The sequence below is a fragment of the Rhinolophus sinicus genome, linkage group LG01, assembly GCF_036562045.2.
Source record: "Rhinolophus sinicus isolate RSC01 linkage group LG01, ASM3656204v1, whole genome shotgun sequence".
In the NCBI taxonomy this organism is placed as follows: domain Eukaryota; kingdom Metazoa; phylum Chordata; class Mammalia; order Chiroptera; family Rhinolophidae; genus Rhinolophus; species Rhinolophus sinicus.
The window spans coordinates 5,366,403-5,385,687 of NC_133751.1; the positions used below are offsets into that span (position 1 = coordinate 5,366,403).

Below are 19,285 nucleotides of genomic sequence, written 5' to 3' on the forward strand. Positions count from 1 at the left end.
GGATGTGTGTCAGCCTCTCCCTTGGGGCACAGGGACGTGACGCAAGCTGACTTCTGGGGCGAGGCTGACCCCAGCCACAAGCCCATGCTTCACTTACTGCTTTTACAGCTTTGTTCTTAAGTTACCACCAAGAGGTTAAGTTCAAAGCCAGCCTGACCGCTTCTATCCCTAGGTTCACAGCAAATTGACCCCACCTCCTCCATACTAACTGAAATACTGTCCATCTAAAACCCTGCTATGGGCTGAATCGTGTCCCTCCCTTCCCCACCCCCCCCCAGATTCATATGCTGAGTCTTGACCCCAGTACCTCCGATTGTGACTATATTTGGAGATATGTGTCTATAAAGAGGTGATTAAGTTAAAATGAGATTGTATAGGTGGCCCTAATCCACCATGACCGGCATCCTTATAAGAAGAGGAGACCAGGACACAGACATACACAGAGGACACATGAGGACACAGGGAGGAGACAGCCTCTACACACCCAGGACAGAGGCCTCAGTAAAACTCAACCCTGCAGACTCCTTGCTCTTGGGCTTCCAACCTGCAGACATGTGAGAAGATAAGAATGTCTGTTGTCTCAGCCTCCCAGCCTGTGGCATTTTGTTATGACGGCCCGAGTAGACTGAGTTTCTATTGGCCCTCCCTGCCCCCCACTTTATTTTTCATAACTCCAATCACTGCTGAATTTAATATTTGTTCACTTGTTTGTTGCCAGCCCCCGATCCTCTCCCACCCCACAAAGGTTCATGATGGTACAGACCCTGCCTGGACTCTACCCTGAGACGTCACCAACCAGAAGAGTGCCCACACATGCTGGGCTCGCAAAAAGATTTGCCAGACGCATCCAAGCGGAACCTTCCACTCTGTGGTGGTAACCAGGTAACCAGTTTCTTTGAAAGCAAATGAAATCCTGTAATCACTCTAGTTCCCAAGAAACAGATCCTACTCCAGGCCAGTCATGGGCGTCCGTGCAAACTCAGGGCTGGGAGAAGGAGGCAGGGCAAGGCCACTGACCCTGCACCTTTCACACGAACACAGCTTTAGTTCTCAGCATCTCCCACCTCCCACTCTTAACAACCTTGGCCACCAGCTGAAGAGCAGATGGTAGAGGCTGCAACATCAAAGGACTAAGTGTATGAGGTTTTGTGTGTGTGTGTACGCGCGCACATGTGAGATACAAAGCGACGAAGAGAGAAACAAAAAATGGTTAGGACATAATTACCCAAAGAATCAAAACTGGGCTGTGCTGGAGCTTGGGTTCAGGTCAGATCAGGACTGCTTGCTTTATAAAGGTGTAAAAAACCACATTCATCTTAGCTCTAATCCCAGCCAGGAACCCAGCATTTCATGAGGTTGTCACCTGGGTGAGCAGTTTGGTTTAATTACTGTTGGGCTGTCCTTTTTTGGAATAAGTCTGCGCTTCCAAAGCACCGGTTATGTGGCTCTAAGTGGAGTTCCCAGAGGCTGAGCTGTTGGGCATGGTCGCCACCAGTCACATGTGGTTATTTACATTTAAATTACTTAGAATGAAATGAAAACGTCATTCCCTCAGTTGCTCTAGCCACACTTCAAGTGCTCCGTAGCCCCGCGTGGCTTTTGGACATCGAAAATATAGATCATTTCCAGGATCACAGAAAGTTCTCTTAGCTTTGGGTAGAGAGAAGGCAGGGCTGGCAGAAATCACTCTGGGGGCGTGGAAAGCGTTGCGAGGGGCGTGGAACTGGTTGTGAGGGGCGTGGTCTTCAGTCTTGAAAGAGCCCCGAGTGGTGTTGGGACTCTCAGAAATGCTGGTTGGTTGTCTGTGTACTTTGTCACCAGTCAGTAGGAGAAAAATGTGCTTCAATGGAGTTTGTCCTGGGAGCCGAGCTCTGGGTATTTCAGGCACGTTTGATACTCATAACAGTTCTCTATGGGAAGTATTTCCTCATTTCTGTCACCAAGAACCTACACAGCAGAGACGGTGCTTGTTCATCACCGGCTACGAGTGACAGAGTCAGGACTTGAACTTGGGTTATTCAGTCTTGTGCAAAGTCCTTTTTCTATGGTAGCTCTGCCTTCCTGGCTCCCTGGGCTCTGGCAGAACAGAGGAAGTAGCAGATGGGTACACTCTCTGCATTTACCTCCCCTCCATCAGGGTACCTTCTACCCAGGAGAGCCGTGGGCCTCCCTTTCAGCTGGTTGAAACGAGGTGTCAGCTCTGAGGTGTCACACTGCTTTCCCCAGGGTCCTTGTGCAGTCTGAGCATTTTCATGTAGGTACCTAGAGACAAAGTCACCTGTAACACGAACAGGTTGTGTATTTAATTAATACTGATTAAACATGTTGGTATTGCACTTCCCTAGATGAAGGCCTAAGCCTCCTCGACCCGGGGCCACCTGAATGCCCCCCATGGTCACTGGGAACTGGGGAGCTGGCGTTTGACTGGGGTTTACCAATGAGGCTTTGATGCCAACGTTTGCCAGCAGAATGTGGGCGCTGGTTTTTCTAACCTCACGTTTCCTGCTTGTGAGATGACACTGGACCCATGTCATGCAACGGTCAAATCCACAAATTACTTGTGAAGTCATTTTACATTTCACTCGCCTTATGAATTCAGTGTGGTAGAGTATTCATTGTATGTGTGTTTCTTCAAATAGATTTTTTTTTTTATATAAATAGGGATTTACAATCTAACTTTATTAGCAAAGTCTATTTTTGACTTCTGGTGTTTTCGTGAGGGTTTATGTACTTAATTACCACATGTGCCTGTCACACAGATCCAGTGTCTTCATTAGGCAAAGCCAGACAAGCAGTAACATAAGGCATGTCAGGCGGGTCCAGGGGAGAGATTTTAGGATCCAAAACCAAGGCCTTAGATACAGAGCAGATTCTGCCCTTGAATGAAGCCTAAAGTCTGACCTTACGTGAGGTCCTCTTCTTGCCATCTTGGGCACAGAAATGCGACGTGGGAGCAGTGGCCAGAGCAGCCCTCCCTTCCCATATTCAGAAGTGTACACAGATCATAAAGGCAGGGCCGCAGAGGGCACACTTTGCTCCCACCCCGAGAGTCTCAGTTTAATGTGGGAGGGCCTCCTCCATGCCGCCCCAGCTCTGTTTTCATGACCTTATTGCTTTCAAATACCCTTTGCTTTCATTTGAATGGGTCCTTGGCAGGGAGGCAAATAAGCACACGCCCAACCATCTTGTTTTATACAGAACTGTCTCCATCTATTTTCCCATAAATATTTTGAATGTTATTGTCATAAAGAAATGCACATAGAATATACAGGAAGCATTGCTTCAGTCGGCCCATACACGCCATTCCATAAAACAGTGTCAGATGAGGAAATCAATGAAGCGTAGTCTCCTGGACAACCTTCTGGAAACACCTCGCCATGAATAATTTCCCAAAATGCCCTTCAGGATTTGAAGACAAAAAGTGATTAAGGGAATAGGCAGTGTTAGCGTGGCAGTATTTTCAGTTAAACTGGATCAAACAGGGCTCTTGCTTGTGATCTATGTTTATTTTCCTTAAGTGCTTATTGCATAGTAAGAAAACACTTGATTGGCACTTTCTCCTTTGCAAAGCGTTTTCACAGACGGCTCCATATGCTTTCCACAACAGCCCAGCCAGGGAGGCAGCTGTTCTTTATTTACAGTTGACAGGCGAGCCAGGCCTTGGGATTTCCAGCTCAGACCTTTCCAGGTCATTGTTCTGTCCCCGGCCAGTGCTTTACGCCCCCTCTCAGCACTGCATGCGAACTTGGCCATTTCAAGGGATGTTGGACGGTTTTTCTTGCTGCCCCTCTTCTTCTGTGATGGAGTGCTGGGTGTAGGTATTTATTAATCACAGGGTTCTTGGGCAGGAAAGCAGACCTCGTCCACTGTGCCATGGATCCAGGAAAGGGGCCGTGCTGATCCAGGTGACAATGTGGTCTCCAGGGGCGCCCCAGTGAAACCCGAAGACTGCTCCTCCTTTGCCTGTGCTGCGCCTGCCACCTTAAAAAGGTGAGGACCACACCTGTCCGGTATTTGGAAACAGGAGTTCAGAGCAATGGATTTGAATGAAATAGACATGGCCCTTCTATGGGCTTTCCTCAGGGTCAGTCCAACTCCAGCATGTGGCTGTGGGGTTCACAGGCACCCTGATAGCCACTGCTCGCTGCCCCAGGATGTCCCAACCTTCTCAGTATGGCTTCTCTAAGGTGCAGGTGAACCTGTTCTCTGTCGTCTGTCTATCATCTGTCTGCCTCTCATCTGCGTATCTATGGATCTATCCTCTCTCTCTCTCTCTCTCTCTCTCTCTCTCTCTCTCTCTCTCTCTCTTCTCTCTTTTTATCTTTCTTTACTGCCCCACTGGACAGACACCTTCTTCTGTCCTGTGTTCTCTCTCAAAGAGGGTACAGGTGGGCTCCTAGAGAACGCTTCCCGTGGCATCAAAATATTTTTCATCGAATAATCACATAGCTTACTGAGAAAGGATTTCTAATTTCTCCCCTTTTATCCTTTAGAACAATGGTTCCCAAACTCTGCTGTCTATTCAGATCACCCACAGAGCTTTTCAAATGCCCAGTGCCCAAGCCCCACAGCACACTGTTTCAATGTTTCTGGAGGTGGAACCCAGGTATCGGTGTTATTTATAAGTTGAACTAACGCCAACGTGCAACCAAGTTTGGGGACTGGTGTGGTCCTCAGCCTGCACCCCCAGCATCACCTGCTCATTGGACATGTCAGTTCTCAGACTCACCTGGGACTCACCGAGTCAGACACCTTGGGTGGGCCCAGCACTAGCTGTAGATGGGTCTGACACTCACTCACTTCTAAAAACCTGGGCAGCAGAGTGCCTCGGTGGTTAGTGCAAACCCCAGGGCATCTTGTCGGTGGGTCTGGTGGGGCTGTGATTCTGCGTCTCCCAGGTAATGCTGCTGGTGGTGGGAAGAGCAAAGGCATGGGGACCCTGCAGCACTTGGTGTGTAGTAAATGCTTAGTTAGTCCCTGTTGAATAAATATCTGGTGAATATGAGGATTAAAGGCAATAAGGGACAGTGCCAATGGTTACACATCATAAACAGGGCAAAAGTGACCACAGTGAACTTCTCTTTACAGACAGCCTTACAAGTCACTGGAAATGTTTTGAACAGCAGTCTCTTGTTAATGCAAAAAAATTTAGAAGGTAAGTTATATGGGCCGGAAGGAATTTACACGTTACCTCCCTCGGGCATTTGCAGTTCACTTATTTGTGGGAATGTTAAAAAAAACAAAAAAAACAAAACAAAACAAAAAAAAGAACCCCCAAAATAAAACAACGAAAAAAAAAAAAAAGGGCTGGAGATGAGTCTTTCTCCATCTCACTTCCACATTTTCTTCCTGGAACTCCATCATGTATATTTGATGACAGTGTCCTTAAATCAGATTTCTCCTCACTTAAAAGTGGTGTGGCACCTGCATGCTTCCGTCAGGAGTACAAGGCGTTAAAGGGGTGCAAAATATACCGTCGCGCGTTCTTGCAGGGCGGGCAGCCAGGCACCTTCGCAGGTTTCCAGAGATCGCTTTTCAGAGATAGTGAAGTAAAAATTGCCCGCTAGGGGGCAGTGTGGCCCCACAAAGTTTCCTTGCTGCTGGGGGTGACTGGCCGTTTTTAAACATGTGAATGTATCAATAATACTCTTCATTTTTCCTTCTTCCAGTAAGCAATTAAAAACATACCGAGGAAATCTATATGCATCAGACCGTTAAAAATGTCTGTGGACTGTTGAAAAATATATTTTTAAGAATTTTTTTCTCTTGCAGTTTTTATGCAACTCCAGCTAGTTGTTACCTACTATAAAAAAAAGATGCTTTCTTGGAAGACGCTGTTCTTTATGAGCAGTGCTGGAACATTCGGACCTGTAGATATTAATATTCTTCAAATTCAGGAGGTTTTGTTCTCTAGAAGTTGATCTGTGGAGAAGCCTATTGATTTAGAAACTCAATATGGTGTTGTTTTGAACGTTTCAGTTGTTGCCTCTGTTGCTTCTAGTGGACATTGTCCCGAGGTACAGGGAGTGCTGAGGGCCCTCCCAGAACACGCCACCCATCTCCCCTTGTCCACTTGTGCCTGTTCCAAATTTAGCTCTTAGCGTTTTGGGCCCTGTCACATCCTCATCAATAATGGTCTGAACAAGTCTCCTGCTATATGGTGACATTTATCAAAGCTCCAAACTCATGGATGTCTCCACTGTCCCGTTTTAAGGTGCCTTAGCTTAAAGTGGCTGGAATGTGAAGCCGTTTACCCATTCTAGGAGTCCTGGGTCTGTGAGTGCCGTTTTGATGGCATATTAATGAGGCTGCTGCTTCGGTTAATTGGGTAACCCCTGAGACAGGGCCACGCCTCCAGAGGCCTGGGTCCCCTCCCCGATATGGTTTCCATATGTGACCTCACGTGCTCTGGCGGCCACCTCTGAAGAGGCTGGCCCCCAGGTGCCCTCCTGGGAGCACTAAATTGTCTGTCTACTGGGCTTCCTTCCAGGCCACCTGTCCACTCACACTCGGCCACGCTTGGGCGCCACCAAAGCAGATTTCTTTGGAGCCTCTGTGCCTCCGGAAGCCAAGTCCACATTGATACAAGAGGAAGGTGACAGGCCTTCCTCTGGAGTTTTCCACATGGTCTTCTGGGCTCTCTTCTTTGGGCTGAGGCCACAGCAGGATTTTAGCAGGGGCTAAAGATCGTCTGTGAACACCGAGGAACCAGGTACAATCAAGGCCTGGGAGCCCTCAGGTCGATGCCAGACCTACAGTCCAGCATGGAGCACTGAGAGTCAGCTTTCAAGCCTTGACATGAGTCCTGGGTCATCTCAGACTCACATGGTGACGAGACACATGGCTGTGGCCTGGGAGCTGTCTGGTCTCTCGCTCTGCTCCTGTCAGCAGCATGTGGTCAACCTGGCTCCTGCCTACAAAACCCAGGGCCATCCTGCGGCCATGAGTGGGCCGGCCCGTGGATTGTCATGGGTTGTTTCACAGGCCTTCAACCTGGGACGGCAGCTGGACGGGTTCTGTGAGTGTCCACAGCATGGAGAGAAGGCCGGTTGCAGGTCATATCAGTTGCAAGTTCATTTGGTTATAAGCATCCGAACACCTGACTGCAGAGGTGGAAACAAGTAGGATGGATAGTTATATATATATATATATATATATATATATATATATATATATATATATATATATATATATATAAAATATATATTTTAAAATAGGAGACCTTATTTTTTAGATCAGTTTAGGTTCACAGCAAAACTGAGCAGAAGGCACAGAGGTTTCCCATACGCCCCCCCTCCCCCGCCCCCACGCACACACAGCCTCCCCCATCAGCATCCCCACGAGGCATCTGTTACAACTAATGAACCTACAGTGATGCGTCGTCAACACCCAGAGCCCACACTTTACACCAGGCGCCCCTCTTGGCGCTGTGCCTTCTGTGGGTTTGGACAGATGTACAGTGACATGTGCCCACCATCAGAGTATCAAATAGTAGTTTCACTGCCCTAAACATCCTCAGTGCTCCCCCTACTCACCCCTGCATCCCCCAGCCCCTGGAGACAACTAATCTCTTTAAAGTCTCCGTAGTCTGCCTATTTCAGAATGTCATAGAATTGGAGTCAGACAGTATGAAGCCTTTTCAACTTGGCTTCTTTCACTTAGTAATAAGCAATAAGCATGTCTTTTCATGGCTTGATAGCTAATGTCCGTTTAGTGCTGAATTATTGAACAGTCCTTTTTATCAGGAAGTCGGGGTGGGGCAGTGGTGGGCTGCTGCTGCGGCTGCAGGACCTGGCCGGCCCTCTCTTGGCTCTTGTCTTAGCCCCTCTTGGGCAAAGAGGCAGTTGCATCTCCGCGGAGAACCTCCAAGACTATGGTGGGAGGAAGAGGGAGAGGCAGAGGGAAGGGTGTTGCCAGCTAATGGTGTCCCCTTGGTGCGGAAAGCAAGAGGGTTCCTAGAAACCCCTGCAGGAAATGTCCACTTACATTTCCTTGGCCAGAACTGGGTCCTGTGTCCGCCTCCGGATGGCCAAGGGGAAAGGCCGGTCATGGCTTATCCTAACACTGGGTAGGAGCTCACCCTCCACCGCTTCAGAACACATCAGGGGTGTGTCCTATTAGCAGGGTAGTGTATGAGCATATGTGCATGTGTGTTTGTGTGCATTTGCATGTGTTTGTGTATTGAATGGGTATTAGGTAGGTAATGGCAGGTGTCTGTAGGCCACAAAGCTCACTAAAAATACAATTTTTATGGCAGCAGTGCGTCCTCCCTTGGAGGTGTCTAGGCAGAAGTGGGTGCTGTCGTGTTGGGGGTATAGAGATTTAGGGGTCAGTTAGGGGATGGGACCATTGAAGGTTAATGGTCATGTGAATGGTACAAAGTTTGGAGGGGAAGGAATTACTGTGAGTTCAGAGAACTGATAATAGAGGAGATGTTTGAACTGGGCATTCAAGATGGAGAGAATTTTTAAAAACCAGCTGTTCTGTTATATAAGAACACCAAAGATTGCTAATTGTCCTTTAATATCCACCTGTCCCATCTTCTCCAGTGATAGCAACTCCAGTTTTGGACTACATGAGGACCACGTTTCCCAGCTTCTCTTGCAGCTAGGTGTGGGCAGGGGAGGTGAAGGGAGGCAATAAGGGCAGCTTCTGAGTTGTGCCCTCCCAGGGAACAGGCCCTCCCCTTTTTCCACTCCCACCAGCTGGCATGGGGGTGCTAAGGCATTTTGGATACGGTAGCTGGGGCCATGCCCTGGAAGTGGTGAAGCAATGAGACAAGAGGAAACAGCCTTGGCTACTGAGGACCCTATAGCTAGACTGTTATGTGAGAGATAATAAAAGGCTTTCTTGTTTAAACCAATATTCGTATAGTTATAGCTTTGAGCCTATATTGTAATTAAAAGTGATAAGCTTTTATTGTCTCCTGAAAGCTACTTTAATCATACTTACGTAAATCAATTAGCCTTGCATTAAAGAATAACTTATAGTTTCCTTTTCAAAAAATGACTTTTCTGCATTATGTATGATTGGTTGGTGATCCAGTTTGTTTCTTGAGTCTAAATCTCTCTGTGGTGCGTCAGCGTCTCTGACAGGAGTGGTGGGTTATAACGTCGATGTTTTTCTCTTTGCCCTCTGACCCTTCACTCAGATAGGTTTTAGTTGTCTCAGGGAAGGGATGGGACAACAGAAGGAGAGAAAAACTGGAGTCAGGTCTGTGCTTTTGATTTTCCAAAGCCCAGCCCTTGAGGGAATCAGAAGGAACCCCTGTGCATGGATGACTGAGGGGGAAGGAAGGTGGTGAGAGACCCATACAGAGAGCCAGGCCAGGGGACCCCTGAGGTGGGAGAGAGGGAAACTCGGCAGGACTGAGGAGATGACGTTACCGCAGCAGGGACAGGCATGGGCAATTGACCTCTCAGCCCCTCTCCAACACCTCGGACCCATGCCAGTTCCCTAGCAATCAGCTGCAAGTCAGGAAGGTGGAGGGGACCCAGATCTGACTGGTAGAAATTATGCTGAGCTGTGGAGTTACATTTCTCATAACATCTGCATTTATCGACAGAGATTTGTATCTACTCCACAAGTATTTGTGGCCATCAGTGCTGCCTAGGCAAAATAATGGGTATTGAAGATTCAAAAAGGATTGCAGAGACAAAGATGTGTGAGACATCGGTCTCTTCTCCCTGTCCTTTTACTCTCTCCTTGGTGCCTTGGTGCCAGAGGTCTTGATGCTACTTGGTGGTCTGGAGAATCATGGAATATTATAGTATCATCACAAGTGTAGAAGGTGTACAACTAAACTATGATGTTTCTTTGCCAGTGGCAATTTTTCAAGGTTTGTTTGTTTGTTTGTTTTGCTAGCGGCTACTCACTTTGCATAGGGTGCTTTGCCCAGAGAGGTGGTGCCCTAAATATTTGCTGAAGAAAGAGAAGAACATGTGTTTCTCTGTGGTTTCCAACAATTTAGCCTCTGTTTGAGAGGCATGTGACTTCAAGTGAATGGGTCCTATTGACACAATCATACTTTTCTATTTGGAAGTAAACATACAGCAACAGAGTGACCTCTGAGGGTAAACATCCAAGGCCACAAAAAGTTGTGTCCTGTACAGGAAAGGCCAAGAAGAACTGGAATAAACTGTATCATTGGCTATATGTGAATGATGCTGAGTTTGCACCAAAAAAGAGCTTTCCATGAAATTTTATTGCTTATCTTAGAGCCATACTAAGAACTGTATATTAAAGGGTGAAAATAATTTGCTGAAATCCCACTTCTTCCCCTGAAAAAGCCACTGATTAGCAAAATTGTGAACAAATAGCTTTTCAAGCAAGTCAGCAGCAAAATAGTTTATATCAACAAATTACCCTGGTACTGAAGAGAATGTTCCCCCCACATAGGATACTTGGCCATAAAAATGAGTTATTTTAGGAGACAATGTGGATGGACTTTTATATAATCTTGGAAGGGGAAGGTCTTCCATGACATGACATAAATCATGACAGAATTAAGAAGCTATCAAGGAAAACACTGATAAATTTGACTTCACACAAATTCAAAGCTTCTGCATGTCAAGAATACCGTAAACAAATTTAAAATACTCACCACCAAATAATCATCAAATGAAAATAGGAAGCCCAATCTTCAACCTAACATTTTTCCATTGCTAAGAAAAATATTTGTGATATACTGTGGTGGAGGCTGATGGCTACTCGTCCTCCGAAATCTGTTTTCTTTCTTCCATTATCATGGAATTCTAGCAAGACCTCAATACAACTCTTGGGTGGAGCCCATAATCCCCATCTCCTGATGCTTAGGCCCTTGCATTGTCTCCTCCCCTCGAGTGTGGGCAGGGCACGTGACTTGCTTCTAACCAATAGAATATGGCAAAGGTAGCAGGACATATGTGATTGTGTGTGTGTGTGACTATATATACAAGATGGTAGCACCCGTCTCTTTGGTTGGCTTTGTTGAAATCCCATATGACAAGGAACTGAAGCGGCTTCTAGGAACTGAGGCAGCTTCTGATGGATTGCCAGCAAGAAAGTGAAGCCTTTAATTCCACAACTCCAAGGAATGGAATTCTGCCAATGGCTAGAGTGAGTCTGGAAGCAGATCCTTCCCCAGTTGAGCTTCAGATGAGACAGCAGCCCTGGCCAACCCCTTCCCTACAGCCTTGCAAAGTTTCCAGATAAACTCTGCCCAAGTTCCTGACCCACAGAAACTGTGAGATAAGAAAGGGTGAGTTTTAAGCTACTAGCTTATTAAATCATCATACCAAAAATCATTCTGAAATCAATGTATATCATACTATGCTTTGTATAAGTATATAGTGTATTTAAAATACCACATAGTAATAATGGTTTTTATCTTTCATCTGAAGAATTTAATCAGGAAATAAACCTTCATAATACCTAAAAAAAAAAAAAAAATGCTACTAGCTTAGTGGTAATATTTTCAGGCAGAAGAGTAGCTAATGCATATCCCATCTGCATTGCATCTCCTGGCATTCCTGGTAGTTAGCTGCTGCTATATGCCTGCATTCTAACCCACAGAATGTGGACAGAAGTTATACAAGTGGCCAATAAGCACAGGAAAAGATGCTCAACATCACCGATCATTAGGAAACGCAAACCCAAACCCACACTGAGATACCACCTTATACCTATTAAAATGGCCACTATCAGTAAAACTGAAATAGCAAGTGTTGGCGAGGATATGGAAAAACTTGAACCCCTGTGCACTGTTGGTGAGAATGTAACATGGTGCAGACTCTGTGGAAAACATTCTGGAAGTGCCTTAAAAAATTAAATTACCATATGATCCAGCAATTCCGCTTCTGAGTCTGGATGCTCGGAAGAATTAAAAGCAGGGTCTCAAAGGGATATTTGTACGTGCATGTTCATAGCAGCGTTAGTCACAGTAGCTAAAAGGTGGAAACAACCCAGTGTCCACTGACAGATGAATGGATAAGTAAAATGTGGTCTATCTATATGACAAAATATTATTCAACCTTTAAAAGGAAGGACATTCTGATACAGGTTACAACATGGATGAACCCTGAGGATATTATGCTGAGTGAAACAAGCCAGTCACAAAAAAGACAAATATACGGTATGATTCCACTCATGTGAGGTCCTTAGAATAGTCAAATTTATAGACAGAAAGTCTCTGGATGGTGGGTGCCAGGGGCTGGGGGAAGGAAGCATGGGGAGTTATTATTTAATGGGTATAGAGTTCACTTTGGGAAGATGGAAAGTTCTGGAGATGATGGTTGCACAACAGTGTGAATGCACTTAACACTTCTGAACTGTATACTTAAAAATGGTTAAGATGGTAAATTTTCATTACGTATATTTTACCATAATACAAAATTTAAAAAAGCAACCTGCAAAACAAACGTGTTTAAGCCCCAATTTATAAAAATATGTTTTGTTGTTGTATGCATAAAGAATTTCTGACAAAATACACAAAACCTGTTGACAATGTGGGGATCGGGAAACCAGACAAGAGGGAGACCTACTTGTTCAGTGTAAACCTTTGGTGCTACTTGGAGTTTAGTTTATGATGTGCATGGCTTACTTTTGAAATTTGAAACAAATTATTGATAAGAAGATTGGCTTTCCTCCTACACTGATGCCTTAAATTACTCTGGGCAACCACTGAGGATTACAGATTCCTTAAGTTTCTGCTGAGATGTTTTGAGCAGCTGGGTTTTGGTTTCTTCTATAAAACTCTGTTTTCCAAAGGATAATACTTAATTTTTCAAAAGCAGAACAGCCAGAGTAAATTTTGAAATATAGTTGGATTGTATTTGAATAGCTTAAATTAATAAATAAAACAGTTATTGAAAAAGCCTTCCGGGTTTCTAAAACACCAAAGAGCCACATTCTAGAAAACATTTGGGAAAAAATGAGCACACAGATACCTCATTTATGTAGGGGTATTTCTTCTACTTTTGTGCCTCCTGTGGCATCCAGTAAATTCTATGCATTATTAAATAAATGCATGATAAATTCATGGTGGGTAGAAACAATTTTCAGTTAATGTCAACTCTAATAGATCATTTGTCTAGTTCATTTTGCCTATGTTGACCTTTTAATCATCAATCTCATAGTTAAACATAATTAAATTACCCAGTTAGGCAAAAGGAATGTTGAACAAGACATTGTTCAGGGGAGGAAAGAATATGCAGAAATGTATTTCCATCGACTTGAATGGCTCCACATGAAAACTTTCGCATGTGGATGCAGCCACAAGCTTCACGGTGAAGGAACGAGGCGTTAGCTGGAGTACAGAGTGGCTCCCACAACTGATAAAGGAAGAACTAAAAACGCACGTAAGCTCTGGGAAATACGCCCGCTATCTCATGCTGTGACATTTTCATCATGCAGCTTTGTTCTTTCCAATACAGGCAAATGCATTTACATTATAACAGGGCTCTCCTTTACTTAGATTTTTGGTTCTAAACTTTTAGCTAAGAAGTCCAGTTATTTAAAAGCAGTACTAACTTGCACCACTGCTCCACGGTTGAGCACGCAGGGCAAGGTGTCTCAGCCTCACATTGCTGGCGTTTTGGCTGGATAACCCTTCCTTGTGGGGTCTGCCCTGTGCGCTGTGGGGTATCGAGCCGCATCGCTGGCCTCCACCCGCTAGATGCCAGTAGCGACCCTTCCCCACTTGTGGCAGCCAAAAATGTCTCCCAGTGTTGTCAGATATCCCCTGGGGGAGGCAAATGGTTTTTCGTTGACAATTGCAGGCTTGGCCGGTGTGGTTGGAGAGAGAACAGGGTGGAGGGGACCATCCACACCTGTGATGCCACAGCGTGTGGGAGCCACCGGGGCTCCGTGCCCTTCCCCTGCAAGGTGAAGGACCCAGCTGAGAGGCCTGTGGTCCCCTGTGGTGGGCAGCAGGTCTCTGTGTTCGCAGATATGTGCCAGGAGTGGAACTGTGGTGCTAGGGGCTGCATGTGGTCACATTTAACAGAGGTGCCAAATAGTTTCCCAGGGGGTTGGCCACTTTCCCAGGGGGTTGGCCTGCAAGTGGGTATGAGTCTCCCCAACATTTAGTGTCACTCATACAAGCATTCTGGTGGGTGTGTCTGATTTTAGGTTGCATTTTCTGATGACTAATGACGCTTAGCATCTTTTCAAATGCTTTAGTTTTATAATTAGAAAACAAATATGTGTGTGTATACACATGTGTGTAAAAGGAGGAATCGCAAATATATAAAAAGCGTGGAGCAGCGAAGTTGCAGGAGCAGTGGAACACTTCCAGCTGTCGTGATGGCCTGGCCAGCACCTCGAAGGGGCAGCCCCAGCTCCCCAAGTCCTAATAAGAAGGGTGGCACCTTCTTTTTGCATCTCAGGCTCCCAGCCCCTTCTCCCCACTTCTTGATGCCAACCTCTGGTGCTCCCCTTTGATCAGAATTGCCAAATAGTGCAACAGAGGAGCCTCTAGGTGGCACTGAATCCTGGAGGTTTAGGGTCCAAACTGCAGGTGACCTGACTTTGACCTGCAGTGCAGGCTGAGCCCTGCCGTCGCCTGGGCTCCTCAGTGCTGTGGGAGGTGTCCTCTGGGCCAGGGGCTGGCGAAAGACGCTTCCTGAACAAATGCACACAGGTTTGTGTGTGTGTGTGTGTTTTTGTGTGTGGTGTGTGTGTAAGGACGGTGTGTATGCTGTATGTACTGTGTGGTGTGTGGGGAGTGTGCTGGGGGTGTCTGAGGTGTGTGTGTGTGTAGTGTGTTGAAGTGTGTGTGTTGTGTGTCGTATGTGTAGTTGGAGGTGAGAGGAGAGAGGAGGGCGTGGCTTGCTTCTGAAGGAGGGTGTGTCCTTGTTGGAGATAAAGAAGTTGTGCCAACGTCTCTTAGAAGAACCGTTCCCCCACAGGACACACACACACACACTCACACACACACATGCAAAATTCGAAAGGCACAAAGAGATATACAGGGGAAAGCAAGTGTCCCTTCCACTCTGTGCCCAGCCTCTAATTGTCCCTTTCATGTAGTACAAACATTTAAACACAGTGAAGCAGAATGTACACTGTGTATGTGTGAGTGTTTGCGCGTGTGTGCGTGTGTGCACACACACGGAGTGGTAGAGGGGCTTACCTGGGCCTTAGGAGCAGCTCTTTTCCTGGGCTCCCTTGGGGCTGCAGGCCCCTCACACTGGAGGTGGTTTTTCGCTGCTGCAGAGGGGATGGGATGTCCTGGCGGGCTGACGTCGCCAGCACACATACCTAGGCACACACACTGGTTTCCTTTGGCGTTTAGTCTATGGTTGGGTTGGCTAGTTACAGATCTGGGCAGGGTTCCTCCAAAAGGGATCACATTTCCCTTGGAAATGGAAATTTTTTTAGCACTATTGTTTCCTGTTCCTTTGTTGGTGATTTTTCAAGTGGAAAACATCATAAATATACTCAGGAAAAGAATTAGCAGGTATCTTTGCTCCCAAATCATTTGAGGAACAGATTTCTTCAATCGGAATTGCTATTTTGGCATTTTCCGGCCCCAGTCCTTTCCCAGCAGGGCTGATGCTTGGCAGGGTATGTGTGGCGCTGACCAAGGCGGGGTCCGGACTCACAGCTCTGCGTGTGTGTGGTCCAGCCAGCTTTGAGTGGGACACACTCTCCCCGAACATGGATCTGTGCATGTGTGTGCGTGTATGCATGTGTGTGTGTTTAAAATGGTCTGATACCATTTTTTTGAAAATGGGTGGGAGAAAAGCAATCACAGCCAGTAAGGGTGAGACACAAGCCCTCCCCCCAATCTCAACCCCAACACGCAGTTTTTTGTTGACCACGAGCCTGAAGTGATGCTGGTGGAACCCTTCACACAGTTCTTGGATTATGTTACATGTTTTGGCTGCAAGTTTGGGCGAGTCTTCTGATTGTCTGATGTCTTGAATTTTGACAGACTGGCTGACGAGGCTCCTGAAGAAACATCCACGTGTGCTCTATTTGCCAGAAACAAGTTGGTTCCCTTTTCTTGCAATGAAATATGTAAGCGTCTTTGAAGATGGCTGTCTCTTCACATCCACAGTGAGACCCCATGCTTGGGGGAGGGCACACTCCCAGCCCCTCTCCAGCATCGCGTCATCATCTCCAACAGGGCTGACAGCCCCCAGTGGCTTCTCAGAGTGCGATTTGCTCTGAGCACCTCTGCTCAGGGCCTGTAGCCCTGAGTAGCACTGTACTGCCCCGAGCCTCTGAACCTCCTCTTCAAAATGGGGGTAACGGTCACCCTTGACATCATGGTGGCCACCCTTTGTGATTACTCATTCTGCCCGCCCCACTGGTGCATGAAGAAGGGTTGGCAGGACCGAGAGACATGGCCGGTGCCAGGAGCCACAAGCCCTCAGCCCCTTCTCTCGGGTCACCCAGGGAGCCCGAGCAGCCTTCCATGGAAACCCATGCTGCCTGTCTGCCCAGATAACCTGCTCAGAAGAGCCGGGCATGTCTGCGCCATGAGGCCACTTCCCCCACTGGGTACAGAGTCATTTTTAACGAGTTCTTCTGACTAGCAAACTTGTCATCATCCAATATTCATCTAAGTCTGCAGGTACGGTACTGCCAACCTGGGCGGGGAGGTGCACAGGCTGGGGAGGGAGAATTACTATTGAGGTAGTTGGAATTCTGACCCTGTGCCCAAAGGCCAAGCCCGTGAGGATGTGCTCAACAGAGAAGCAAAGACAGCAGAGAAGTTTCTGGGAGTCAGGGCACTGCCGTACCAGTCAGAGTGCCTTCCTAGACCCTGAGTTTGGGGTCTTAAAAGGTGATCATTATGAACTTGGCCAACTTTGTAAAACCCAAACAAGCAGCTGACAAACATTTAACTCTATTAACCACTCTTTAACTTCATTATCTTCTCCAGCACTAGTTTACATTTTCTCCTTGAGCTCTGCTTTTCTTACTTATCATATTCACCCCTATCTTGTTTTCTATGCAGCGCACCATCCACTTTGGTGCCCCTTTTTTGTGTGATATGATGCGGTGGAAAGTACTCCTGAACTTGGAGCCAGGACACCTGGTCTGAGTGCCCTGTGGCTGCAGGGACCAGTAGGGACTCTCTCATCTTTCCACCTGAGGCTGCTGCTTCCTTTGGGAATGAGGGGTGATAACCCCACCTTTCTCAGGGGTTTGGAGTCTAAAATTAAATCAGTATGCATGAGATTAAAAAAAAGAAACCAACCCGTTGTGTATTCTGGAAAGGTAACATTATTTGTCCATCTTAGTAGTTCCCTCATCATTTTTCTATCTCTAGGTTCTCAAGTTGTTTCCAACTGGTCATGCTTATAAACACTGCTGTAGCTTAAAATTAAAAAAAAAAAAAAAAAAAATATATATATATATATATATATATATATATATATATATAATTAATAGACTTTAATTTTTACAGCAGTGTTCGGTTTCCAGAAAAATGAGCAGAAAATGCAGAGCTCCCTTCACCCCCCCCCACAGCTCCACCTGTTATTAACAGCTCACATTCATGTCTACATTGGTTAAAATTGATGGCCAATATTGATATGTTACAGGCATTTACGATGAGTCAGTTTGACTTGTGATTTTTTGACTTTATGATGGTGTGAAAGTGATATGCATTCAGTAGAAATTACTTCAAATTTTGAAATTTAGTCTTTTCCCAGGCTAGCGATATTCAGTACCATACTCTCTCATGATTCTGGTCATTATAAAATAAGCTGTGTGTTAGATGATTTTGCCCCACTGTAAGCTAACACTAGTGTTCTGAGCACATTTAAGGTAGGCTAGGCAAAACTAGGATGTTTGGTAGATGTATTAAATGCATTTTCAACACAACATTTTCATTTTACAATGGGGTATCAGGAGCCCATCATAAATTGAGGGGCATCTGTATTAACTGAAGTCCATAGTTTACATTAGGGTTAACTGTGTTGTACTTTCTTTGGGTTTTGATAAATGCATATTGACATGTATCCACCATTACAGTATCATGCAGACTAGTTTCACTGCTGCTATAGCATTTTCACACAACCTCTCTCCCCTTTATTACGTCACTTACTTGGAGTCTTAGCAAAAGGTATGAATGCCCTTACCATTTTCATTATGTGTTACCACTTTTCTTGACACGCAGATTACATTTGCAGTGCCATGTGGGAGGTAAACTGTGCACCTTTCCCAATGACCCCTTAATATTGAATTTTATTATTTTAATTATTGTTCCTAGTTTGAGATTAAAAACTTTATTTTAGAATAACTTCTTATCATCAAAGCAATGAATGCTTATTTTAAAATCCCAACAATTCCTGTGTTTATCTATGGAACACCAGTTTAGTGAGGGCCTTCTGGGTCCCAGACCTCTTCTAGCTGTGGGCGGCAGAAGAGACCAGATGGGCTTGGCTCACTGTCTCCAAGGAGCTCGCATTTGGGTGGGAGGACAGATAATAAACAAGTGAGCAATGAGAAGATATGGCAGCTAGTGGTAAGTGTCCCTGGGTGAGGGGTGAGGGGATGGATCCATGGTGTGCAATCTGAATACGGGTTAGAAATTCCCCTGTTCTCCACCACACCCAGCTCTTCTGCCCTTCCCATTTCGTATCCCTTCCTAACCCCATATCCCCAATTCACTCTCAGCTGGGTCTGCCAGCCAGTTAGCCCATCTCATGTTCTTTATTGCAGCAATCCTATTTCATATCTAATATTCCTAGTTATTTCTTCTTTCTGCCACCTGTTTCCAAAACGCAGCTTTCCTCAGTGAGGGCCTTCCTCACGTTCCCTATAAGCTGTTGTTGCAATCGTTTCAGTTCTGCTTCTCCTGGGGAAGATTGGTCCAATGGTTTTCCCTCTTGGGCTCAGCCTCTGTTCTGTTGGGACAATCAGCAGGTTGGTTTTGTCTCCTTGGGGTGAGTTTTAAGAAGATAGAAGCTTCTAGTTTCACAGGGCTCATCTACCTCCCCTCCCACCTCCAGCCCTCTCTCACCTCCTTCCAGATACTTCTCTTCTTGGGGAGGTCAACCTCTGACTAATATCCTGGAGAGGGCTGGGAGGGAGCCTTTCCTGGGGTTCCAGGAAAGAGCCGGCTCAGAGCTGCCCAGAGTTACCCTGGCTACACTGAGACCTTCTCCCCATGGTGGGGATGGTGGTTTCAGGCTGGGTGTGAACATTCTTTGTCTCTTTCTGTGGCCTCTGTTTTACAGAATCCTGAGTTTGCTGCACAGCCTGTGGTCCTGGAGGATGGGGCACTGGGGAGAGGTCTGTCCTGATCACTCCTGGGGTCAGAATTGCCCAAGTCGAAAGTACTTCC

The 19,285-nt window shown here is 46.1% G+C and overlaps 1 long non-coding RNA gene across 1 annotated transcript in view; it reads left to right on the plus strand.

Moving 5' to 3' along the window:
- The window catches only part of LOC141570064 (uncharacterized), a 29,624-nt gene extending 12,345 nt beyond the window's left edge, over positions 1 to 17,279 (plus strand). The window contains exons 3-5 of the long non-coding RNA XR_012493868.1: positions 719 to 882; positions 3,849 to 3,990; positions 15,917 to 17,279. This is a non-coding gene — a long non-coding RNA (uncharacterized LOC141570064). The remainder of the gene's footprint in view (positions 1 to 718; positions 883 to 3,848; positions 3,991 to 15,916) is intronic.
- The last annotated feature ends 2,006 nt before the right edge of the window (positions 17,280 to 19,285 follow it).